Source organism: Passer montanus, unplaced genomic scaffold, assembly GCF_014805655.1.
Source record: "Passer montanus isolate IOZ18808 unplaced genomic scaffold, ASM1480565v1 scaffold30, whole genome shotgun sequence".
NCBI lineage: Eukaryota > Metazoa > Chordata > Aves > Passeriformes > Passeridae > Passer > Passer montanus.
Genome location: NW_024367708.1, coordinates 5,131,727 through 5,159,059, shown reverse-complemented (window position 1 = coordinate 5,159,059; position 27,333 = coordinate 5,131,727). Strand labels below are relative to the sequence as shown.

General features: G+C 40.6%; 1 protein-coding gene across 1 annotated transcript in view; it reads left to right on the top strand.

Annotated features, from left to right (window-relative positions):
- The first annotated feature begins 5,839 nt into the window (after nucleotides 1-5,839).
- The window catches only part of KLF12 (Kruppel like factor 12), a 255,665-nt gene continuing 234,171 nt past the window's right edge, over nucleotides 5,840-27,333 (top strand). Inside the window, exon 1 of the mRNA XM_039714608.1 lies at nucleotides 5,840-5,926. The gene's annotated coding sequence lies outside the window, so the exon portion shown is untranslated. The remainder of the gene's footprint in view (nucleotides 5,927-27,333) is intronic.

Genomic DNA, 27,333 nt, shown 5'->3' with positions numbered 1-27,333 from the left:
ATTGGTAATATGCCATGTTGTGATGGACCACAAAACGTCATATAACCTGGAGCAAATTTCAGATGCATGGAAGAAATTGTAGTTGAACGACAAACCATGAAAATCTAGGGGAAGCTAGGCCTCTTTGGCTACAATTAAAGCATGCAGTAAATTTGTTCCACCAACAGGTTTTCCTGTGTTCAGTGATTGACAAGGTTTGTTCAACTCCTCTGGCACTGTGCGTCCTAAAGTTTGTGCATGAAATTATTGCCACATATGGATTATACAGATGCTCTGCAAATGGAGAATACAAAAGTGGTCACACGAGGGAGGAAAACCCAAGGACATAGTTTACAGTCCTTTATGTTATGAATAGTTATATTCCTCTCCTTAGCAGGAGACAGTGCTTCTTTTGATTTCCAAGTCAGTATGTGACTGAACGAGTGTCATATTAATAGCTTTGGTAAGTCTCGGAGAGAAGTCCTCTTACACTGACCTGCCACTAGCAGCAACACAGAGTGCCCCTGGCTTTTACCCAGCTTGATGCCAGTTTCTTCTGGGTATTTAGCTCCTTCACCTTCTCAGACGATCCAGAGGAATCTTAGGGATGGCCCTGGTTTTGTAAAGAAGGCTTTCATCCTTAGGGTTTTCACTAAAACTACTGACTTATTTCAAATCAGCGATTAAATTATTACATTAGAATAATTTCCTTAACTTAGGCCAGACTTTGAATCTGTAGTCTGAGCAGAAAAGTTGAGGTGTTATTACCAGCTCTCTGGTAGCAGGTTTTCAAAACACCCTACTAGTAAGTCAGATATTCATGGCACTATCTGTAATGACAAGGAAGATGTGAAAAAACACCCTCTAAGTAGCTGGTTTCTGAGTTTTCTGTAGCAACCATCAGTTTCTCTCTGCAAGCTTTATGTACATCTAATACCCTCACAAAGTCATGTTTGATAGCTTCTATACATCAGTGTTGTGCAGTAAGGGGGAGAAAATAGCTATAGGCCAGTTTCATGGCCAGATTAATTTTTATTGCAGCCTTGAATTTTTTCTGCAGTGTTATGATGGAGGACCATAATAATCTGTCACAAGTATCATCAGATGTCACTGTCACTGTATGTAGAGTGCTGGGTTGAATTTAGTACAGCGGTTGTTATTTTTACCAGGTAACATGTTGACTGCTTCATTATTAAGACACAAGTAAAGACCAGCTTGTGCCTGACCTCTGTGCATAGCATAGGTGCTTTCAAAATCACATGAATTTTCTTTCAGCTAGTTCCTTCATCCAGAGTTCCTACTGCTAGTAAAGTCTATTTTTGTACTTTTTCCCCCCAAAATTATAAATACAGCACAGGGTACATGTGTAAATTGAAGTAAAAGAATCACTTTTCGGTTTCACACTTATTATAACCTCACTGAATTTGAGCAGAGAGGCAGGTGTCTACTCTGAAATACAACTATTTGAGGGCAATCTAAGAAAAGCAAATGATAAAGATAATGCATGAAAATCAACAGGTCTTGTAGGTATTTATTGACCAGAGAAACCACCATGCTAGATGTGACTGAGCAATGAATAACTAAATTTGTGGAACAAATATTGCAAAAGAAGTGTTGTTTATGATAGGACATGCCCTGACTTCTATTTTTGAGTTTATAAGTATTTTTAAAATACAGTTAGAAAGTTTTATGAGCATTAGTGGAACATTAAGGTTATGTCACTAGTGTGAACACTGCTCAGAATAAGTAAGTAAAGCCCATATTTTTAGAGAGACAGGACTTTAAAAAGTTTAAGTTTGGGATTGTTATTTGTTTTGTTGTTTGGTTGGGGTTCTTTTGGCAGATTAACACAGTTATTCCTGAGGCATAGGACTACAGTCTCATAAGTCCCTGTTACACATATCAGGACTACTGCTAGGAAAGATCTGTTTGCTATAGAAACAAGTACAGGATGGTTTGCTTATGATAAAAGACATGAAGAGTGATGGGGTGTATCATGACAAAGTTGGCTGTCTCTAAAGAAATGACTGACTTTTTTTATCCTTTTGTATGCTAAATATGGCATATGTGTGAAGCAAAGAGGAAAACCTGATTATCAAGGTAAAGACTGAAGTTAAACACTTGATTTTGAACAGCCTGTCAAGATGCTATATAGCTGAAAGCTTCTTTATGGTTTGTCACAATATAGCAGTATGTCTTGTACATACTTTTCCATGTGCTTGATGGCATAGGGATTTAAAATCACTTCTCAAATGTATGTTCTGAATTCCATAGGAGTTTGCTGACTTGCTGTCTGATATTTCTGATTTTTTAATATAGACACATAGATTATCACCCTTTAAAGCTTCTTTTAAAATGTATTGGATTATAATTAACAAGGATCAATTTAATAAAAACAGTAACACTTTTAAAAAACATTAAATCTGACCAATGTTATTGCGACATTTAAGAGCAAAGTGCAAGGTGCTTACTGTTCCAACATTAATCATGTGCCAGGACGGATGGGATTAATTTCATCTCATTATAGCTATCTAAAAATTAGTCATCACATCTCATCTACTCACCTAAATTCCTATTAAATCAATGGACAGAGATAGTAATCCCCAGGGGGCACACCAGCCCATTCTCAGATGGGTGAAAGAAACACATGCTTCTTACCAATAGGTCCAGACAGGACTTGCTGATATAAGACAGATGCTTCACTTATTTGTCATAGGTAGGGATCTCACACTGTTTGAGATCGCTTAAGATACCCAAAATGTCCATGTGGGTGTGGCAGATGTGGCCCAGGACTGACCCGCAGAAGACCCTTCCACAGTGGCAGCTGGAGTCTAGACAGATGGAACAGTAGGTATTTCAGGGTTCCTGTAAGTACACTGAATATGGGACTGTTGTCTCTAAATCGTGTCCAATGTCTGTAAAGGGAGCTTGGGGACATACAGGTCCCAGCACTTACCTGAATGTATCACTGCCACACTACCTCACCCTGGGAGGTTTACAGAAGGAAGGAAAATTCAAAACTCACTGAAACTGACTGAAACTGACTGAAAACTGAACGTTTCACTGTACAGATACACAGAGAAATAAGCAGGCCTGCATTGAGGGAGGGTAGTGCAGGACCTCTCTCCATCCCTTTTGCCTGCTCTGGGAGACATAAGATTGAGTTAAATATCTATAGCCACCAGATGAAATTACCCCTAGGGAATGAGGCTGGTGCTGGAAAAACTGAAAAAATCATATGAGCACTCATTATCTTGGTATAGGCTGATGAAGGCAGATAAGCAAAGTTGCTTGAAGTCACCCCGGCTTGTATGATGCCAGCAATGACATCAAAAGAGAGCACCAGAAAGTAGGTTTGGAAGAACAGCCTACTGCTTTTTCAGATGACTTTCATTCCTAGCCCAGGAAAGGGTCAAAGGCTGTCTTCATAAAAACAAAAATGGGATTATTAGAGGACAAAAAGGACATTTATACTTAAAACAACAGGAAGCTTACAAGCAAAGAACTGTTGTGGCTTCCTAGCTTCCCATGCCAAAGCAAAGTGAACACTATGAACCACCCACACTGCCTTTACCATGTCCCTCTGCCTCTGTCCAAGTACCACACGAGAGGAAATTGTTCTTGACTTCAGCAATGTGGCTTAGAACCTAAACATCTGCTTTCTGCAATCTTTAATTTACATGCTTATCGTTTACCCTTAATGTAGGCTGACTTGGCACTGGATTGTTTGCAACAGCAACTTTAAATTTTTTTATGTTCTTTTATATTTATTCTTATGTATTAGTTACATTGAAGGTTCTTTTTATGCTTATGCCCCTTGCCTCCCACCATACTTCTCCCAGTGTTTTCTCTCCCTGAAAAGGCATTTTGGGCAACACATGGAAAGCAACATTTAACAAAGTTTTGGCCATGCCTACATATTGACCCATCCTGCAAGTGAACTTCCTTGTCTCTTTCAGAGCCCAGTAAGAGAACACCTCTGGCTCTCCTACATGAGCAGGAAGAACAGAAAGTGCCCACAAACTCTGGGATTTCATGCTACACATCCAGAAGATTTCTTTTGAACAAATAAATTTTTTTCATTAGGGATTTTGCATAACTTCCCTGATGATCTTGCAGACTTCCCTTTGAGCTGCCCCCAGATGTTGTGTCCCAGTGCAGTGCCCACACCAATGATACTGAGGGTTCTGTTTTTCACATAAATCATGCTTCTTAATAGCCAAATTGTAACCTTAAAGGCTGTTTTGCTTAAGAAAAAATAATATTCACTTAGCTGTCCTCTCATCTTACTACTCAAATTTCATTTTTACCCTTACTTAATATATTCTTCATATTTAAGTTCTCCAAATCTGTCTTCTCTTTAGTTTCAGTATCTTATTAAGTATACAAGCATTAAACATGCCTTTATTTTTGCTTTATCCTTACCAAAGGTGTAAGCTGGAAAAATTGCTGCTCTCCATGTTCAAGCCTCAGATACTATTTGTTAAACACATGCTGTGTCCCAGTCTGAAGATAGCTGTACTCCTCTGAGACCTCAAGTATTCTAAGTACTCTTGGGATGAGAAGTGCTGCATCTATGTATTGTAGTGTTATAAAATGTTAGTTTATACTTGCCCTCTTTTTTTTTTTTTTTAATTGTAGACTCATATATCATCACTACAAGTTATAAAACAGTTCAACATACAGAAGAGGAGCAACATGTTGTCAGTATTACCTCTCTCTCTGGTATTTGGTTGTTGAAACAAAGAGATCTAGTGGAATGTTTGGCTCTTAAAATTATGCAGCTATGTCCCACAGAAGCTTAGCAGTTCTGGCAGGGCAGTAATTGGTTTTTTCCTGAGAATTTTTTAAATTATCTGGGCACCAACAAAAATAATTACATTTTTAAAGTGGTGGATTCAGTTGTGGCTACGCAGATATGAGCAGTCTGTCTTTGTTAGTGTTTATATTGTGGCACTGCTGAGGGACACCAGTGACAGGCAGGGACTGATTGTGCTTGGCACTGAACAAACAAGGTAGAGTTTGCCCCAAAGAGGTTATAACTTAAATACACAAGGACTGGGAGCTGGGGAGAGTGGTGTCACATCACTCAGGAGATTGGGAGTTGAACACCTCTAAACCAGATTGCTTCTCTCCTGGAGCTCTGGCCTTCATGGCACAGGTGCCCTTCTAGCCAGCTTTCTGCTGTGAAACCTCTAATGTTCTGCCTGTAAAGCAGACAATATTGATTTAAAAAACAAAAACAGAAAAAAAGAGCCAGAAGGGTCTGCTTAGAGCTGCCAAGGTTAAACTTTGAAATGATTAGTCACTTTCCATTGCAGTCAGTGCAAACTACCAACATTTCTTAAACATTTCTTTTAGCAGTCACTCACATGAATAATTAACTCCTGTGACCCTGCCTTGTCACTTACTGGTTAACATGGTCAAATGCTATCATTAACTTTCAGCATTGGATGTGCTCTCTCATACTTTCCACCTGCTGATGCAAATGCTCGGGCTCGAAGCTCACATTTCTAAATGTAGAAGCACAAGCCCGTGTGGACTCTTCCAAGGCTTCCTCCCAACCCCGCTGTGTGTACACCGAGCTGTGGTGCCACGGGATCTGCACTTTCCTTGTCTTCTCGGGTGCCTTGTTTCTGGGCAGCCTCTGGGAAAACGTGTCAGGGACAGAGCAGAGGTTTACCTCACAGTGGCCTTTCTTTATCAGCAAAGCCAGGAAGCTGCACAAATCCCTGGCATGCATCCACCTTCGGCTTTCTGAGAAGCAGATAGCGTGTCCCAGCCTGAGCTTTATTTAAAGAGGCAGACCATTTGTGGTGAAGAGCTAAGCTATGGAGCACTGGGGTATCACACTTGCCTGGATTCCTGGATTTTTTGCTCCCACCCAGAGAAAAATGCAGCTAAAGTGTTGGTGGGGAATTTGCAGCTGATCGTGGATAAAAAAGTGGTAAGGCCTCCTTGGGATGTTATTGAGAATTTCTAAGTTCTTCCCTATGGGACCACATTTTGTAGGTCTTAATCTCATAGGAGACAAACACAGGATTTGATCTGAATGTAAAGCTTTCATTCTGCACTCCCACTATGACCAGGATGGGAAATTGTAACACAGCGAGCTCCCTCAGTCCTCTTGACACACAGGCAATGGCAAAATGCCATCAATCTCAAAGATTTATGTTCTTGTCCTTTTAAATCCCTACCTTGCATTACACCATTATCACAATACATAAGGTAATGGCAGGAGTTGAATGAGTCATGGGAGACTTTCACTAAGATTTAATCCAAAATTTAAAAGCTGCCTACTCTTCATTGCCACAGCGTGGCATGTTTTTAAGCTACAGGAAATACGCCGTGTTCAGCAACATCTCATAATGTTAATTGCTAAATAAGCTACCCCATGGTCCTCAGTATCAGTGCTGTAGGTGACAGGGTTAAAAACAAAACTCTGATTATTAATTTAGTCTGTCACTAGCAAAGATAATTCTTTGGTAATAGAGGTTACTATGGAGCCTGATTCAGGGACAAAAAAAAGCCCAGATTTAAATTCATCATAGTGGAAAATCTTTAAACTGCTCTTTGGTACATTTAACAATTTCTGTTGTCCCTCTGGGAACAAAATCTAAACCAAAATCTAACATGAAGGGAACAGGTTTGCTGTGATGCCACAAGTGCTCTAATTAATGTATCTGGTTTTCATGGTGATAAATGGGGTCTGTCAGAGGGTAATAATTAATTCTTAATAATGTGAATTTCTCAAGGTTATTTTACCCTCAGATTTTTAAGAGCTCTCCATAACCAAAACTGATACTGTAAATAAACAAATCTTGATTTGCTAGGCACATGGTACAGGTATGTGTGTGTTAGCAAGCTCGGCTTCCCTCTGAAGCAGACATTTCACTTTTGATGCTCTGGTTTTGTTTGCTCTCGCTTATCTGTCCACAAATGGCCATGTTGACTCACACTGCCCCTGCAAAGCTGCCCAGCCTCTTCACTGCCAGGACTGACCCACAGTCTGGGTTTGATACTGGCAGCCACGCTGCATGCTCATTCCTCTACTTTAATATGCTCATTTCTAAAATTATAGTCTCCTTTGCTGCTGGAAGTGCCTACAAAAAGGACATGAAATGTTAGAAGGAGAGGGTGTGTTTTAAAAGCAACTGTAACACCAGAGAAGGGGAAATTTTTTTTCTTTCCTAAAACACTAATCTCTATTCTGCATCTGTCTACTCATTTACCCTCTGGTAACACTGTTGGCTCCCCCTTTCCCAACAGTTCTCTCTCTCTCATGGAAAAACTGGGCAGGAAGAGGTCATTGAAAACATTCTTGGGGATTGAGGCTACCAGGCCTTGTTGCTGCACAATTATGCAAGCAGATCCTTTTGAAAACAACTTTTAAGAAGGAAATGGGGAGCTTATAGTGAACAAGTGAGAACAGTACTCAGTGCAACTGTGTGCCTAGTACTACTAACTTTCTGGCCTCAGACTGTAAATTGGGCTGTGCTAAGGTATAGCTGAAAAACATGAAATTGAAAAGATAAAAATAATATCAGATCTTTATGTTCATAATTATAGGCTTTATTCTGTAACTTAAATTTTTAGTTGACAAAGCTTGAAATGACATAAAGTATGCATTTCATAGTAAAGAAAACATAGTCATGTAAGTGTAGGTGGCAAACCCCAAACTTACCCTTGTCGTTACACAAGTCCTTTTCCTTGAACACTGGCTTTTTTTAGTTTAGTTTTTGTTTTTAAGATGAGATTCTTTAGAAGAGTTTAGAGTGGTGAACTTTAAGCTGAGCTAGGTAAACACAGTTATGGATCCTGAGTAATCCTTCATTGCCAATCAAAGTAATGACTTTCTTTCGCTTGCCGTTTTTCTTTCTCTCTCTCACTTTGATTTATACCCTGGAGTTTTGCTCAGTGATTTTTCAGAAGCTGCAAAAAATTAAAATAAACACGTTTAGTGCTGAACAGATTCATCTTCTTTTCATATTTTCCCTCCAGTTCTTTGCTACATTCAGAGAGCTGCCATGTACAATCTCTGCCCCTGAATGACAGCCCCTGCCATGGTCTGAAACCACAGCTGTCCCACACAGAGATGTTCTTTTGGGGCAAGTTTCTCCTGTGGAGGGGAGGCAGTAATGTGCCCTTAAAACTGTCTGCCCTGTGGGTTAGGAAATGCTTCTTATGTAGGTCACTGGTCAAGTTATCACATCTGTATGCGCAACCGTCTCGGCTTGGCTGCAAGTCTGCTGCGGACACTGGGAGGCTGTGCAGGGGCAGGGTCCAGCTGCAAGGTCAGGAGCTCAGATTTGGGAAATACCTCTGCTATTGACTCTGAGTGTCATGGGTTCACTTCAGGGAAAAATATATGAAACTGATAGCTCCTGGCTCTAGCACTATTTGTTAAATTCTCCTCTCCTTTTTTGATCACTACTTTCTTCGTTTCACGTTTTACCTGTTCAACACAGGTTCACCAAGCTGACTGAAAAAAATATTATATGTGCTGGACCTTTCACACTGCTCAAACTTATTGTTCAGTAACAGTGAAATTTTGTTTAGATATGAACTATCTGATGTTTGCCACTGATGGCTACGATTACAGCCCACCTCACAGTAATAAACAAGTTTGAGTCAGAGGGGTTACTTAGCACAAATGAAGGCAGCACTTTGAGATAAAAGCACAGAATGATTGCATTTCATTTTAAGTGCTGTAATCATTGTTAAGTTGTATTACAAAAATTCAAGGCTAACATTTAATAGACAGAGGGTGTAAACTGCATGAGTGGTCATTTTTTACACTGTGTTTATCTAGATCCCTGCAAATCGATTTTAGTTTAAGTTTATTTTTATATCACTGCCACTATGGAAAGCAAGACTTGGTACAAAAACCCAACCAAACAAGCAAATACCAAACCAAAACCCCTAAGCTACTCACAGCTATGCAGATATCCCTAACCAGTGCTGCTTTACGCTAATGACCTTAGATATTAGTACCAGGGAAATCTCCAGTCCTTGGGTAACTGCCACACACCCACTTCTGTGGATGCCTCTCTTCTCCTTTGCTTTGTCTGCTTTATGGCTCCTTTGCATTTTTGCTCTTTATCATTAACAGACAAGTGGCATATTGCACTCCCACCTGGTGCTGTGTTTTCCTGTCTATATGCCTTCAAGTAAAAACCCACTGAATAGATGCCTTGCCAACGTGTCTAAAGGTTGAAAAAATAACTTTAAAAATGCTGACATGTATTTGTTTTCTCAAAACAAACCTTGTGCCTGTAATGTTAGAAGCTTTAATTGCCTAGGGAATTTCATCCTCCAACTGTGTGAAAGTTGACAATAAAAAGGAATCTTCTTACAGGGAAGTATTTTTTTTTTTTTTTTTCACCAGATTGTATCACTATGAATCAAGGTTGTAACTAGGATTACAAAGCAGCGAAAGGAGACGGGACTTTCATTAAGGCCTGTTTTGACCTCAGTCCTGGCTTACCACCCTCTGTCCTGGCACATTCCTGCTGCTGCAGAGGTGGTGGCAGCTCTGCCTCTGTCTGGGAGGAATCCCCTAGGCCCAGGCATGACAAGGGGAGGTCCCTGGGCAAAAGGTATAGGACCAGAGAAGCTGCTGCTTTAGGATAAAGTTGCTAGGTCTAGAGATCTTTGGAGAGGATGCCTCCTTCCTTTTCCATGGGTCCAAAATAGACACTGGCACTTGATACCCTGCAGATATCACTGCAACAGAAGAGACTGGAAAAAAAAGCAGTACCTGTCTAAAAAAGTCTTTACTTAAACCTCCAGGGTTATCATCTAACCCTGCACCAGAATCAAATCTTTTCAAAGAATCATTGGATCACTTCAGCTGGAAAATACCATATGATCACTGAATCCAACCACTACCAAGTCCACCATGACCAGTCCACCATGTCCCTAGGCACCATATCTACCCATGTTTTAAGTGGTGCCAGGGATGGAGATAGCCACTTCCCTGGGCAGCCTTTGGTGACCCATAATCCAGAAGGTTTCATTTGCATCCAATCAACCCATATTTCCAGAATAGGACTAGGTTTCTGTTCTGATTTTTTTATAAACATTACTTTAAAATGTCTAGGTTCCTATTGAAATAATTATCACCTGCCAGAACCAGATAAATACGGATCAGTGTGACACAAAGCAGTGATAGTGGCAGTGTTACTGCCCCAGGATCATCTCAGCCCCTGATCCAAAGCCAGAATGGAAGATGTCCTTCACACAGGCTCTGGGAGGCAGATCCTCTGGCGTGTGTATGTTGTCTGTCCTTTCCTTGGGCCTCTGCGTCTGCAGCAGCAGCAGCTCGGGCTGAGAGCAGCTGGGTAGGAGAGGGACTCAGTCTCAGCTGCTGAATGGTCTTGTGTCAGGGGGAAAAGTTACTGATACTTTATGTAAAGCACACATGACTTCTCGTGATTTCATCCTTGGTATGCAAGATTTGAGGTGGAAGCTTCTGTTGTTGCTGGTACTTTTTCCATAGGGTCTGACATAGCAAGAACTGGAAATGAGATGGGATACCCAAGGTTTCTAGCTTTTTTTAAAAAACAGGGTGTAATGTGCTAAAGAGGGAGTGTCAGTCTTTGGCATTCTTAAATTTCCTGGCTATTGTTGATTTATATCAGATCCTTAAAGCTATTTAAAAACAATGTTTTGTTGGTATTTCCTTAGTAAAATGAGTGAAAAGGATGACATATTTCATGGAAGCTGATGTATGTATTCTTTTCAGAAAGACCCAAAAGGTCTTTTGGCATCAGCACGTTCATTAGGCAATTGTTTTACGTACCAGGTAGACTTTGTGGCTCCTAAAGGTTTGTCATGCTGTCTTCCTTTAAGCAGATATCTATAGTATTTTGCGTATGGCCTATATGCAAAGTTCAGTTTATTTATGCTACATTCCAAACCACGCTCCATAAAACTCTCATGTCTCACTTATAAAACACTTGCCTAGGATATGCGCCATGTGTGGAAAAATTCTGTACCAAATTACATTTTACAAGTTTTCATGCATGCTCATTTAGATGATTTATCACCCTCACAAGGCAAGATCTTTCAAAGCTCCAAAAGGAAGCATATACCATATGATTACTGGCAGTGCTTACTTCTAATTAAACCTGTACTGAAATAAAACAACAACAAAGAGTATATGAAAATAAGTACCTTCAGAGTAATTATGCTAATTCTTGGATTTCTTTGTTCTTACTAGAAAACAGTGACAATTCTAAGAGCAATTCACAAAGACATTCATTTTTATCAGTTCACACTTGGTCTAAATTAATGGTCCTTCCACCTTTTTTTCAAAGTGGTGATAAAAGTAGTGAGATCTGCAGGTGAGAGCTGAGTTCAAGCTCTGTCTGGAGACAGCAGAATCCTGGTAGCAGCCTGGGACCATATGGAGTTTCCTTGTCATTCCCAGTGGCAGTGACACTCTTTGTGCCACACTGCTTTGGCCAGGGATCAGTCAGGAGCTCAGTCCAACTGCAGGGTCTCAAAAGCAGGGAGAGCAAACCAGAGCAAGGTTGGATGGGCAGAAATTAGACCACAATAAAGCTTTTTTGACCACTGTGTTGCTCACCTGCAAAATGATCTTTTCCAGAAAAGCAGATTGTCCCTCAGAAGAACACCAGTTTTCAGCTCAGCTCCTTGCATGTGTACCTTTAAAATGTCTCCATCAAACTCCAAGTGGCATTTACAAGCATGGCAATTGATTGATGCTGTGCAGTGTCCTTCCTGGCTACCTGCATGGTTTCCAATGATTACTATAAATTATGAGAGTATTTCTGGTTTGAAGAGCATAGCAACCAGGTTTTTAAACCCAGATTGTGCCTTTACCACTCACAGGTGCCATGACCAAATCACTAAGACTGCATTGTTCTGTGTTTCTTGAATCCAAGCCATTTGCAATGGCAAGTAAAAAAAAAAAAAAATCCAAAAATAGTAAGACATTGGAAATGTGGGAAAAGTCTCTATATTTCAAACATCTTTTTTTCTTATGCAGTTTTAGTATTTTTTCTTCATAATCACTTGAACTGATTTTTTTTCTCTCACCAATTAATTCTGTTTCAGTTCAGAATGTGCAACTAATTTACTGGAAATATAACAGCAACTTCTCAGAGTCTAAACAAAGTAAACCCAAGCTATTACAGAATATATTCAGCAGCTACAAAGAAGATGCTGCTTTAACTTGAAGGTCCAACAAAAATACATTTTTCTCCCTGAAAGACAATACCAAAAGATAGTCAACACGAGCTGAGGAAAAAAAAATCACTTAAATGATAGAGAAATACTGATCTCTTATTCTAAAATGCGTGCATGCACACACAAGAGTGGGGAGGTGGGGTGTACCATTTTTGTAAACGAAGAAGATCTGTTTTTTCCTAAATTGAATAGTATGAATCCCCAACCATATGTCATAGCCTAAATCTCGAATAAAAGTTGCATGGGTTAAATTGATACATTATTACAAGTTAAATAACCAGAGGGAAGCAATAGTCAAAAGCTTGCTCCCACCAAAGATTTGATATATAGTTTCTAAAGAAAAAAAAAAGATGCTGCTGGATTCTGAAACAGGCCCTGGAGACATTTGGATATTATCTAATAGGAAGAGGGTTTATCCTGAAATAGACCTCAGTGCATGAGAGTGACTGAGCAGGATGAAAAAGACTCCAAGAGCAGAAGCACAAGGTAGTATCTATCATTCCACACTTTTCATTTCCCAGCCAGACATATGGCTGAATCTTGTAATTTAAATGCAGATTATCTATCCCAGCAGGAGTGCCTGAACATCCTGGAACCAGTGTCATGTTTCAGTAGGAGTGTCAGTGACTGTTTCATGTTGCATAATTTCAAAATATTTTGTTCTCTGCCAAATTTAAGTATTTTTTATGCTTTTAAAGGATGGGTCTTCCTTCTACAGATGCTTTTTTATTCTTTTAAGCGGTAAAGCACTCACTGCTGTTTTTCTGTGCTACCTGAAGCTAGTTTGTCTCCTATTTACACAGGAGGAATGAATCTGTCCATTTATAGGACCAGGATGGCCAAATGTCAGAGAGTTTCACCCTCAGCCTAGGACAGAGCTGTAGTGTACAATGCACAGTGGCGAGCCTTTTGATGCAGACACATAATTTAGTTGTGTAAACATGGGTTTCATTGAAAATCAAAGTCAGTAGGTATATGGCTATAGGTGTTAGCATGTGAAATATTTTGCCAGATTTTTTTGAGGAGCAGGAATTAATAGCAACACATACACCTTTCAAAATTATACTGGGACTTGGAAAAAATCCACATGCCTTAATCCCAGGGATTCAGCCTGACAACTCTTTAGCACTGTCTAATTTACTAGATGTTGACTCTCCAGAAACATCCTGCTGAGCTGTCAAGTCCTTCAAAGAAAAGTTTTGAACCAGCTCAGGTGCAGCCCAGTGTCAGGAAATGCCTCATGTATTTCACCTAATATCTCTCATACTCCAGACTGACCAGACAAGATGCCCAACCTGTTCTGAAATTCCGAGGTGCCTTAACTTATTTGGGTCTGAGTTCAACTTCCAGGGTTTTCAGTGTTTGCCACCTCACCTTAGAAATGGGAAGGGTTTTGAACTATCAGGTTTTTAGGCTGCAGCTCTTAAAAGCCTCAAGAATGCTTAAATCACAATGCTGGCGAAATTTGTAGAGGGATTAAACTCTACTTTTCAAGTTAAGTGGTGGTAGAGGAAAGGTTCCATGGGCAGAAGGAGAACAGGGAAGAGAAAGCCTGTCTGCCTCAGCAGCTTTACACCTAGGGGAGGTATAGATGCTACAGGTGTTACTGAATGCTGAGAAGCTCATATAAAACGGCAGGGGTATCCCCAAAGTCAGACTGATGCTATGGCCTAACAGGTAGTTTTTCTCAAGCCACATCTGTGTGGACAACCAGGGCAGAGGTAGAAACATTAGCATGCTCTTAGTCACACAGCTAAATCATTAAGTGGGATTTGGTGCTATTTTGGCACTTGTCACCAGGGGTAAGGCCACATCAAGTCTAGCAATGATGTGAAAAAATCAATTATGGCCATGGCAAGGCCTAGGAAATCCCAAATGCTAAAATTCATCTCCCAAGTAAAGGAGAAATGCCTTTTAAAGGCTACTTTTTAGACTGGAAGTAGGTAGTAGATTACAATGTGGGACACAGGAGAATTGACTGCAGGATGATAGATAGAGCAGGATTCATCCTGAGCGCTGTAGAGGAAGCCACACCACACAGCTGAACCTAACAATCTCTGTGGCCAGAGGAGATAGATGGAAACATACTCTGAACACACCTTCATGGAATACCACTACTTTGTATGTCCAAATAATGCAACTTTGACTTATGTGTAATGAAAAAATTGATTTAAATAGAACTGAATCAAATGAGACATATACCAGCACAAGAAATATTCAAACTGCAGTAAGTTTATGTGGAGGGAGAAAGATACATCCCTCGGGTAGTAGTTATTACATTTATTGTCTAAACTAGTATGTGTGGTGCTGTGGAGAGCAGTGGCACATGCAAAAAATTTACGTCCCTAAGTATGTAGAAAAGAAATTACAAACTGTGAAGCTCATCAAAATTTATTTCAAAAAGTCATTGCGGTGTCTTTGTAAAGGTTCTTTGATTCTTCCTCAACTGCATGCTAGAAGAACAAAATCTTTCCTAAAAACTTGTATGTAGGGTGATTAGTGAGCTCAACTGGAGACAAAAGTGAGAAAGGACAAGGTAAGCAATTTTTTTTTTGGCATTGCTGTCCTTCCCACTGAATTTCCAAACGCCTCTTTAGCAAAATGTGTTTGATTAGGCATGAAGGACTGTTTCCACATTTTTGATGCTCATTAAGAATTGGTAGAAAAGAGCAGACCAGCTCTTTGACAGCCTTCTTTTAAAAGTGTGTTCTTTAAAATCTCCATGTTTTACTGAGATTTTGATGTGCACAGTCTACAAACTCCAGAATTTTAGTTTTGCCTTTGCATGTTTCAGTTTAAAATTCCAACCAAGAAAATCATCATTTTCTATGCCTTGTAGGCTTTGATCCTTTGAAAATCTGACTTAATGATTTTTGCCTTTTGCTTCTCACCTAGATAAACAGTCTTTTAAAAAAACAAAAACAAAAACGAAACCTCCAAACAAATTAATGCCATCAACAACAGTAACAAATGCCCTGCCTGTGAGCACAATTAGTAAGAAAACAGCCTTAGTTGTGTTTAGCCTGCGGACACCAGTGGAGCTCCACAACCATAGATTCTAATTAAGGGATTGACTTTTCAAGAAAGATTAGAATAATGAAATGCATTTAGCTTTGCTAAATGATGACAGGGAGGGAATAAGACAACCCTCAGCAACAATAAGGAGATTGTAAACAGCAACAATGGACAAGAGTTGTTTAAAGGAAGAGAAAGAACATTTTCCTAGGCACCAGGAATAATAAGGAAAATTGGATGCGTAGATAGAATAAATAAGTTCAAAGTTGATTGTTGGTGTTCTTATTATATTTCATCTTTTGAATGAACACTGAGATGTTTGTTGTCAAGGATGGATTTATTCATGACCAAGGTACCTTGTTACCGCTACCAAATGTAGTATCCAGTTTTGTGTGATGTAGGAGATGCTGTACCACGGTATATCCACTCATCATGGAAAGGCCTGCATCAGGTCTGGTTTCTATGCAGCCTCTGTACAAATGTTCACCAGAAATAACATTTACAGAATTGCAAACCCACTTCATCCTTCAAAGGAGCAGTGGTGAAGCCACCACCTTGCTGCTGCAGCAAGAGCGGAGGAGTGGTCAGGAAGGCAGCGTGGTGTGCCCATGGTTTTGACACTGCATCCAGGGGCAGAAGGTGCTCCATTTCTACCAGCAGCTTGAGTAGATCCTTGTCTCTACCACTGGAATTTCTTGTTAGGTGTCTAACCAACTCGGTGGAGAGACGGAAATAATACTGAAGTCTTCACAGTCTCCTATTGCTGTTCAACCCTGCTGCAGGTATTTCTCCTATTTACTTCTGAGAAAGAAACATTTTGGGATTAGAACAGCTCCAAAGCCTCTGTGAACACAAGGATTCTAACATGTATTTCAAAAGCCAAACTCAACACTGTTACGTAGTTCTGGGTTATCAAGCTCGAGCAGACGTCTAGTTGCAATAAATGATAAAGCTAATGATTCATTAAAAACACTGTAGTATAACCCATCATGGTTTTTGGGTCTTGATAGTAGAAATGTATGCTATTTTTGCTGAGAGAAGTGTCTTCAAATTAAACTGTACTGTGTCCATCAAAGCTCTTGTTGAAAAACATAACCACTTCCACTGAAGTCATAGGATCTAGAGATGGATACAGAACCAATACACAGATCTGAGTGTTGAAATTTAGAGATGAATCCAGCAAGGCTCAGAGACTGCCTTCTTCCTTTTTCACCTGGGAGCAGCTTCTGATAGCCCCCAGAATGTTTCTTCTCAAACAGAAAATTAATCACTTTTGTCCCTGCCTTGTAACATTAAATGCCCTGCTTTTCCTCCAGCATGTGGGCTCACCAAATTAACACTTTCCGTCCATTCCCTGTGGACAGAGATGGGAACATATTACTGGTAATGTGAGGTTTGTATCAACATCTATTTCTTCTAACGTGATATTTCTATCAAATTATGCAAGTAGAAAGACAACTGGGAATTATTTTTGCTCCATTGCGGAGGATGCATGCAAACATAGCACTACAGTGCTCACCATGTAATTGTGATAGCATGTGATGGTAATATTTCCAAATTGTATATTCCACAATGAAAGGTCAGCAAGTAACCACTCAGACAGACATAGTGTCAGACTTCCTTTCTACCTGACATGCAATCTTCTCAGAAAATGAAGACAGAAATGCCTGAGTACATTTGGAAAACATAGAAGGAGGTGTGTGTACAAAACCAATTAAGGAAAGAATTGCTTTTTGCTGCTTTTTTCCTAGTGTACTCTTTTTGAAATTAACCTCCATATACTAATTAACCTCTGTGTGACTTTATGTAAATTAGATGGCATTCTTTGCCATATTGCTATAGTAGTGTAAGTGATATAAAGTGATATAAAGTACTTTAAAAGTGGCCAACAAAGTTTCTTTTCAATGTATTACACTGTAAAGATGCTAGAATGATCAGGCTCTCTTGGAATGAGAGGCAAGAAGGACAGATAGATAAGGAAGAGAAAAGGTGAAAAGTGATGTGAAAGATCCTGGGAAGTTCACACATTCATGGGCCACATCAACAACTTGATAAACATGCTGAGGACCACTAATTCAATGTAGATGTTCAAATTAATACAATATCAGGACCTAGGCTCATGCAGTGGAAATTGATATTAAGGGTGTTAACTTAGGAGTTCTAGAACCCATGGTGATTTTGGAGAAGTAATTTCAGTAGATGAGAAGTATCACTTAGGAAGCCAGGTAAGTGGTTCCCTTATGATGAACGATTAGATTTGCTGTGTGTCTGAGACATCAGGGAACAAAAAATCTTGCAAGGAAATTTAACTCAGGAAACAGTGCCCAGATTTATTAGATCTGTTGTTACACCTGAAAGATTTCACACCAGACTTAGCCTAGGTGACCGAGTAGTAGTTATACATAACTACTCAAAGAACTTGGGATAGCAAAGATATGAGGAGCAACCAAATCAATGTCAGAAGTGCTGGAGTCCATGTGGAAGCCAAGTGTGACTCTTGATGTCAACTGAAATGTTTGATATGACAAAGACATTGGCCAAATCTGTTATTATTACTATTCATAACTCATGTATTAAAGTATTAGACACTAAAATGTGCTTATTACATGTTGTATTACATGTCATATATGGTCAGGGTACTGATGTATCATTTAAATTTTAAAAATAGCTAATTCAGCTCCTTGGAAAGATGGCTGAGGTGCTCAGCTCGAAATAGAACCACACCGTGACTCCCAACCACCAAAAACTACTGCATTGCAACTTGTGTAGTCTCCTTACATACTGAGATGGGAAATTTTACTATACAACTGCTTTCAGTCATTCTTGATTAGTTTAAGACACTCCCTGCTCAGTGCTCTGGCTGTGGCACCTGATTCTCCCCATGACACATCCAGAACAGGTATTTCCCACCGTGCAGTATGAATTCTGAGCTGGGAGCCCACAAGTGATGTGTAGTGAAAGTCACTACTGTCATGTTGTTGGTGGATGTAAAGCTGGGTGTCTGGAAGCTTAGAACAGTAGCAGCTACACTGTAGGTGCACAAATTTTGCTGGATTTACGCTGCCTGTGAAATGCTCAAAGACTTGGAACAATGCCAAACAGCTACCTGCTTCACTGTCTGCATCAAACAGTGGATAGTCAGACTGAAAGATTTACTTCATGGCAGTCTACAGTATAAAGAGGAAAAGTTCAGAGAAATATTAAGGGGAAATTATATAATGAATTGTATTATAATGGCATTAGACAACTTTTCATGCTGCTACTTCCTGGGGAGTGAGTCTTCAGTATGATGGAGAGAAAGGCATGGTGATGGCCTTGATGATGAGGTGTTTTGTTGTCGGGGCATCCTGATCACCAAAGTCTCCCCAGGGAGAGCAACCTGCTTAACACCTCCCCTCCACCCACCCTTTTCCCAATACACTTGTTCCTGGGTGATACTGGGGGTATGTCAAATTCTGAGACATCAAGGAAATTTTCTGAGATGCTGTTTCCCTCTGCTCTCTCCATCTTGCCAAGAAGAGGCATTCAGTTAGCAGGATCTTTGGCACAGAAGCACCAAGACTGCCAGCAGGGCACTGTCCGCAAGAGTCAGTCACTCCTTAGTGCACATTCAAACCTCCACCCACAGCAGCCAGCATTTATTTGTGTCTCAGTTGGAAAACCAGGTTCCCTCCTGGCTCCAGCATATAAAAGAGGACTGGAGGTTTCTGAGGCTGAGGAATGGTGATGCCTTGCAAACAGCTCCAGGTTTTCCAGGTTCAGCGTAACTTTGCACTGCTACAAGAGACACGGCAAAGACACAACAGCATAGGAGAGGCACTCATAATAATGCTTTAAAAATGAAAAGAAAGCTTCTTCAGAGCAAAAACAGACTAAGGAAAAGGACAGAGCTGCCTTTTCTGGCTACCCCACGGCTGGCCTCATGCTCGGGTGTGTTTCCATGGAGGCTGTTGCTGTCACTACACTGCTCACGCTGGAGTGTCACATTGGATGGGGGCCAGCTCAACAAGAAAAATAAAGTGAGTTTTGAAGAGGTAATGTGGTAAATGTTCTTCTCAGTCTGGCTACCAATATGTGCTGTCTAGCCTGAGGCATGCAGCACATATGGGTAATGCTACTGAAGTTTGGTACTTTTAACTTCCTGAGTCACTTTTTACAAAACCAAAGGAGATGCATTAGACTAATTGTAGAGATTAAAAAAATAAAAAAAAAGGTAAGGAAAGGCAAAGCCGAGCAATCTGATCCCAACAGACTTCCACTGCCCATTTCTCAATTCTTTTTCTGGGGTTTACAGCCTTTTCGGCATACTGGGTGATTTTCCCTGCTTCTTAGGCACCAGCAGAGCAAGCAGATGTTCACAGCAGCAGACAGCCAGGATAGCAAAGCACCCTGGCCATGCTGATAGGGCCCAGGCAGGTGACGGTGTCAAGGGCAGCAGCAGATGCTGGCATTCGGGCCACCTGCCTGGGGCAGCTGTAAGGACAGTCCTGCCCTCACTATTCCAGCAACTGCTGGAGGAGGTAGCCTGGCTCCAGCTCCTCCTTCTGTCAGGGAAATTCAATTTTACCTCCACTGCTGAGGTTCAAATGAGTTCTGGTGCTAAGTACTCTGCAGAGAATTTGGCCAGCCCATTTGGGGAGGCTGTGGTAGACAGGGTAATGTTTGTAGCAAAGCAAAACATAGGTGATGTCTGCTCTTCAGAAATCTGCTCCTCTCTCACTTATGGTCTGTCAAGGCACTTCAGCAGTCATTTTGCGGTGCCCCTGGGCTTCTGAGAGAGCATCACAACCTCCTCCTCTTTTTCCCATCTGTCAGCTCAGTAGCGACAATAGGGCAGACTGGAGTTTCTTTCAGCTCATTCGATTTCTATGGTTAGCATTTGCCAAATGCTCAACCATTTGTAAAAATCATGTCATCGGTTGTCATTAGAAAGAGAATTGATAACTGGTACTTACTGAGCTTTGCAGTCACTCAAACAAATTCATTCTCTTAGTTCAAAAAACAAAAATCACGCAAGTCCAGATGTTAAGTAAGCAATTGCTACAATACAATGCTTAGATTTTTTCAACTGTTATATTGATACCCAGTGGTACAACTATGGTTAACAATCTGTGAAATTCAGCATTAAAAAAACCCCTATAACTCATTTTAAAAAATTACTCAATTTATTCATCTGTAATGTGATATATACAACTGAGTCCAGATAAAGCCTCTTAATGCTTGTGAGTCATCAACATTTCAAATCAAGAAAGCATACTATCTAGAAATCACCATGATCACAGATATGTCCATGTTGCTCAGGTGCAAGCCCAGGCATTTCAAGCCAACCTAATTACGTAACAGAAGAGTTGAAAAGAACCATTTTTCATTTTCAGCCACAGAAACATAGAATATGCTGAGTTGAAAGAGACACACCAGAATCACCAAGTCCAACTCCTGGCCCTGTACAGGAAACCCCAAGAGTCACAGCATGTGCCTGAGAGTGTTGTCCAAATACTTGAACTCAGACAGCCTTGGTGCTGTGATCACTTCCCTGGGGAGACTGTTCCAGGGCTCAACTGCCCTCTGAGAGACAAACCTTTTTCCTGAACCTAAACCCCACTTGACTCATCTAATTAATTTCCTTGAGCCCTGTCACCGGTCACAAGAGTGGTACCTGTCCCTCCGCTTCCCCTCACAAGGAAGCCGCAGACTCCAATGAGGTCTCCCCCATCTCTCTCTCCTCTTCTCCAGGCTGAACAGACCAAGTGGCCTCAACCACCCCTCATATGGCTCCCCCTCCAGACATATCCTTGTTTCCCTCCTTTGGATGCTCTCTAATAGCTTAATGTCTTAAATTGTGGTGCCCAAAACTGGCCCCACCACTCGAGGTGAGGCCACCCCAGAGCAGGGCAGGGTGGGACAATTCCCTCCCTTGCGTGGCTGGTGATGCTGTGCCTGATGCTCCCCAGGACAGGGTTGGACCTCCTGGCTGCCAGGGCACTGCTGACTCATGTTCAACCTGCAGGTCCCTTTTCCCAGAGCTCCGCCCCATTCCTAATCTGATTCTTAATCTCTTCCATTCTTGATGCTGGGTAAATGCTTCCTAAATCCAAGAGTTTCTGGTACTGGAAAAGCCAAGTTGAATGGCCATGAAATCAAAAGTTATCAACATGAATGCTTTAGTAACACCAGAAGATGTAAGATGGGGAGGAGGAATGCTGTATGAATAAAGAGAAAACATCTAAATTCTTATGTATTGGGAGATTAATTCTGTTGCAATTTATTTAACACCTCCATGGAGAACAAAGAACTTTGCTAAATTAAAACAACTGGGACAAAACTCACAAGTTCTTGAAAATATTTGTTATATCTAAAATTTGTCAGGAAAAGCATGAAAGATTGTTATGATAATACCTGCAAAGATATCCCAGATATTTTTGGCTGTCTACTAGATGCAAAATCCATGCCCAGCTGAATGCTTTCCTTTGCTAACCTGACTGCAGAATGCTCCTTATTCCTGTGCACTACCCCCAGCTGTTTCTGAAACTTTTCTTTTGGCTTTGAATCTTCTCCTCCTGGTCTTTAACATGCAGAACTTCTTCTGGAGCCTATGGAACCCATGCACAGGGTACAAATTAGACATCATCAGTTTTACAAAGACGCAGCGTAACACAAAATTAGCAGGAGCCATAGAGAGCACAAGACAGTGGGAGTTACGGGGAAAATTGGGAAAGATTGTCATATTGTCACTATCTTACCATGAGAAATGTAGTAGCTCTAATGTTCATGTGAGACTACTGTGTGCCTCTCTTTATAAAGCAGTTTAAGTGATGACCCCTTTTTTTTTTGTCTCCAAAACAACCACAGTGTTTAATGCAAGGAGCTGAGATCATGGAATTGAACACAGACCTTAAAATAGCCTAAGAAATTTTATTAAAGTAATATTTAGGTTCATAAATTCAGCTACAGAGTTTTGAAATGAAAATCCAGAGCAATCCATTGCATTCATGGGCATTGCATTGATATGGTGTTCAGAGCTGGAAGTGCTCATCTCCATTTTTTTGTTTGTTTTTTTTTTTGCAAAAATGTTAACCAAACATTAAAGACATGCACATATCAAACCTTCCCCAGAACACATCCTTTGATGAATTCCTACTCCCTATTAAATTTTGCCAGTCTCAGATTATACTAAATAAGGAACTGTTCCTCCTGTTCTGGATTTTGAATAATATCGTAAGCCTTTAAGGGCTCTTTCTAAAAGAAAGCAAGTTTAAAAAAAAAAAAAAAGCAAGCATGATCTCAGTTCAAGGTTATAAAAAGGGCACAGAGCTTTTGGATCAAGGGAGTGAAGCATTAATACTTTGTGGCCCCACTTTCCTAGAATATGTGCCTTGGCAACATTGCTAGTTTAAATCTGGCAAATTGAATATTTTGAAGTCCGTCCCTGGAGAAAAACACACACCAATTAATTATATCAGATTATAATTTTCCTCTCTTGTGTGGTGTAACAGAACTACTCTCTGTTATATACTTTATTGTATCATAGAGGCTTCATTGTTTACACTAACACTACCATTTATGCAATGAGCTAGATTGTGTATTTTTAGGGGGGGTTTAATGTCAGTGGGCTGAAGGAAAGATTTCCTGATAGCCTGTTTAAGAGCAAACAATTTGTTTATATGGCACACAGAAAAAAGACATGGTGTACAAAATCTCCAACATTCATACCCAAGGAATACTACTGCTGCTGTTTGAGCAAGGCGCATGAAATATAGCCCTGATACTTGATAGATATGCTTCCACATTTTAGACTGACTGCTTTGGTTAATGGCCACCTAGAAGTTGACTACAAAGCTTAGCATTCGATGGCAGAGTGCCATGCATGTTGAAACATTTCCTAAGCAGATTCAAAGGAACAGAAGTCGATGTCCTGGCCCAAAAGAGTCTGTACTCTCGTGCTTGAGACAGCTTGGCAGCTGTCAGATAAAGGGGCAAGTTCCACATATTCATGTTGAGCTAAACACCAGTTTGAATGGAGAAAGAGTGGAGGAAGCACTTGGCAGTTGATCACAGGCTGGATTGCAAGACAGCAACCACACCTGAAAGGTTGTATCTACTGGTGTGGTCAATTCCTTGGCAAAGAAAACACGTTTATTTGCCTGTATCCAAAAGGGAAGGCTTGTGAAAGGAATTAGTAATACAATCCCTCAGCTGTAGGTATTTGAATTGATTATCTGTCAACCCAAAGGTTTCTCTAAGTTCAGCAAATGAACACAATCTGTCTTCTAAAATGCATCATGTAATTTGTTAAAGCTTTTGTCTAACCATGCATCCCAAATAAAAATGCAGTTAGGTTTTGGTTTGGATAGTAAGGTTGATTTTTTTGGTGTGTTGTTTATTTGAATTAGAAAATTGAATACAATCTGAAATGGAATAAACAATAGGTAACTTAAGTGGATTTTTTTTATAACTGGTGCTAATTTAAATTACAAAGTCTCTCAATATTCAGGACATTACTAATGTATTTCAGAAGTATTTTTATGTGTTTCAGGCAGACATTGTTAAAACATGCCATTGATTTTCTGTTTTCTTTTGTTCTGAGGTTCCAGTGTGCTCTCTGCTGGTGGTGGCATTCTCCATTTTGAAAAATGATCGATTATTAATAAAAAAATAACCTTAATGCATGCCTAAAGGTGGAAGTTGCTAAATTGCATTGAACAGTATTATTTATTTACACATGGATTAGGATCTAAGAAAAAATAATAAAACAAAGAAGAAAATGAAGAAAATTTTCTATCAGTGGAGAACAAAATCAGGAAAGATGAGAGGCTGAGGAACATTAAGGGGAGATTTTGTAGTACCTTGTTTTTGGTAAGTTTTAGGGAACTCCATTAGGGAAGAACAGCTACAGGAAGACTGGAAAGAGCCACCTGATATTGTAAGCAGTTGGACTCAATAAAAGTGATTCAGTAGTACTGCTCTGTAGGTAATAGGGCAGAATTGGAGAAGAACTACAGAAAAAGTCTAAAATCACACATAAACACACTTGTTGAGCTCTAAAAAAAACAAGCAACCAAAAATGGTCTGTGGGCTGATTTGTCCTCTTGGTTTCAGAAGTACGAATTTCTAATTTTAGAGTAATATATGGCAATACACTGTTCAGGTTCCTGTTTCAAAATTTAGGGCTTTTTTTCTGAAAAAATGCTGAAAAGTCCTGTTGATTCAGAGGAAATATAATTAAAGCTTCTTCTTTCAAGGGGGAAAAAAAAATAACAAAGAACTTCCTAAATATTGAGAAATAGTAAATGCTTACGAAGTATTTCTGTGTTAAAAAGTAAGCCAGAACATTTTCAAACAGACTATATATGCTCAGCTTTGTTAAGCTAGAGGAGACAGAAACAGAGGGGTCAGGTGTATGGAGTGAGCCAAGATGGTGATTTAGTAGGACAGGTTTTCCATAAATGCATGTGATTGAGAACTCCATTTCTCTATAAATCTGTGTTATATATCAAATACTAATGTGTAATATCCCTACTTCTGTACCAATCTATTGATATATAATCATGTAATACATTCCTCTTGCAAACGTAGCCACATTTTTTTTTGCTTTAGATACTGCCCTGCAAATTCATGTATATGGGTAATAGTTTTTAGTAGCAGGCAATAGACCATGTAAACAGCCAACATAGCACATAATGAAACTCACGAAGAACAAATTTTATCACCCAATGTCAGTCAGCCAACCCCTCTTCTGGATGATTTCTTTAGATATTTTATATAAACGAATAAAATATTTCTAAGTATGACAAAATAAATATTGATGTTTTAAAATATTTTATCTGAAATGCAATTGAAATGAGCTTTGTCTTTTTCTCAGGGCACAGCAAGGTGTGTAATGTGATGTTTCTCTGTTACGCACCTTATCACAGTGTCTACATGCAATCTTCTTCTTGCTATCACTATTCATTTTTCATGTGCCAAGTATTCATTAATCCTTTAACCTCGGTAGGTAGAAACCAGTTTTTTTTCTGCAGAACACTCAGTGCTCCCTGTTCCAAGTGGTTAAGAAGGATGAATGTTGTTACTACTCACATTTGTTTTTTTAATTGATAAATCTGAATATAAGCTATGCATCTGTCCAGGGAATGTTTCCAGCTGTTTTCCATAGTAGCCCGCTTCCTATGGGATTGCATATTTTATCTTTTTAAACAAGTGTTACAATGTTAACTTTTGACTTGGGTGAAATCTAATGAATCACATATGTAACTTACCAGGAGTAGCTGGAGCTGGTTCTGATCTAAACTACTAGCATCAGAAATATGTTGCTTGGGTCATTAGACTGTATTTTAACTCTATGCTCACTTTTTTCCTAAGGAAATTATTAGACCAGAGGCAACATTACAATAGCAAATTATGCCTAATCCCTTTTATGGCTTGTGGAGACATATATTTCTGTTTATAGCCATTTTAACATTTCTTATTTATTATTCTGTCTTTTCTTCCCCTTGTGGAAATAGAGGTAAGATGCAGAGACGAATAGTGAAGAGTTATATTATCCAAAACATTTATGCCAAGAGGAGGCAGAGGACCATTACAGGGAAAGAGATGAGTAGATGTATTTCTGGCAGCTGGCATGAAATCCTCTTTGGGAACAAACATTGGTTCTGGTTCTTCTGGCTTCCTCAGTAAATACTGTGATGAGCAGCAAATATTAGTTTGTATTTACTGAGAGTAATAGCATTTTAGCAGCAATTATTTACCTGCGCTCCACCTGGCTTTCTATGTAAATACACAAGCTGTATGGGCATTTACAAACACCTTCACATGACAGGCCAACCTCCTAGACACGGGATCCATCCCTCTTTTTGCTTTTTATTTACCCAATAATTGTTATGACTGGGACTCTCACGAACTGTTGAGCTGACTGTGAATTTGAGAGAGTAAGGGGTGGGACTCATAAAGAACTTGCTGTTTTGGACCTCCTCTGATCATGGCTTCTGCCAGGGGTCAGCACAGCACCCTGATTGTTCAAAACGCTATTAAGGTTCCTTAAATTGAATGGCCTCTGACCATTGCCAGAAACCATCTAAGCAGGCAGCCCTGGTCAAAGCTCACCTGTGCTCTGGCCACTCTGTGTTTACTTTATGCAACACCAGCCACAGGGGAGGAGGCAGAAAACAGCCACATCAGCTTTACATGAACAAAAGGCTCTCCAAGGCAAGAGAATCCCTAGCTAAGAGAATCGCCAGGTAAGAGAATCCCTAGGTAACCCGTCAGACCAGCTTAATAGCTTCAGTGCTGCCTAGGCATGGACCAGGTTCTTTCCACCAAAAAACTTCACAGTGCAAACATGCGTAAGAATGCTTGTGAAAAGAAACAGAGATTTGATTCTAAATGTTTAACTGACTCTTAGGGTTTATATTTTTGTTTCCTAAGGTTCTGAAAGTTCTTCTTTTAAAACATGAATGTAACAAAGACTTTGTGTTTTAAACAAACTTTAAGATTATGGAGTCCGTTCCTCTGTATATTGTTATTAAAACCTTTACAACCCAGCATCCGCAGCCCTTACGTGAGAAAAGTCTTCCCCATAAAGGAAGTTCTCAGTTTGCAGGGGCGCGACTCGGGCTTACGAGCGCTGACCAAAAAAAAAACAAACCACAACCCCACGCCTCGCATACTTCTCACGAGCTGCAGTCTGGCTGTGCGAAGAAAACAAAATAAAAGAGAAGGGAAAGGCTTGCAGCGCTCAGCCCCAGGTAACGGCGGGGGCCGGGCCCGGCCGGACCCTCCGGCGGCGCGGCCCTGGCGGACACACCGCCCCGTGTGTCCTTTGCCCGGGACGCCCCTCGGTGTCGCGACCGCCTGTCCCCCCGGGCCCCTTCAGCGCTGCTACCGCCCCGCGCCGCCCCCTCGGAGCTCCCCTGCGCCTCGCACCCCGGGGGCTCCCCAGGGCGTCCCCAGAGCCTCGTCCCCCTCACTGGCCCCTCCGTGCTCCCAGAGCCCCGAGCTCGCCCCGAGTTCCCCCCGGGCTCCCCCATGGCCCCGCACCCCGCTGAGCTTCCCCCGGCGCCTCTTTACCCCGCCCCGCCCTCGGCGCCCCTCGCCCCGGGCCTCCCCTCGGCGCCCCCGCTGCCGGCCGCG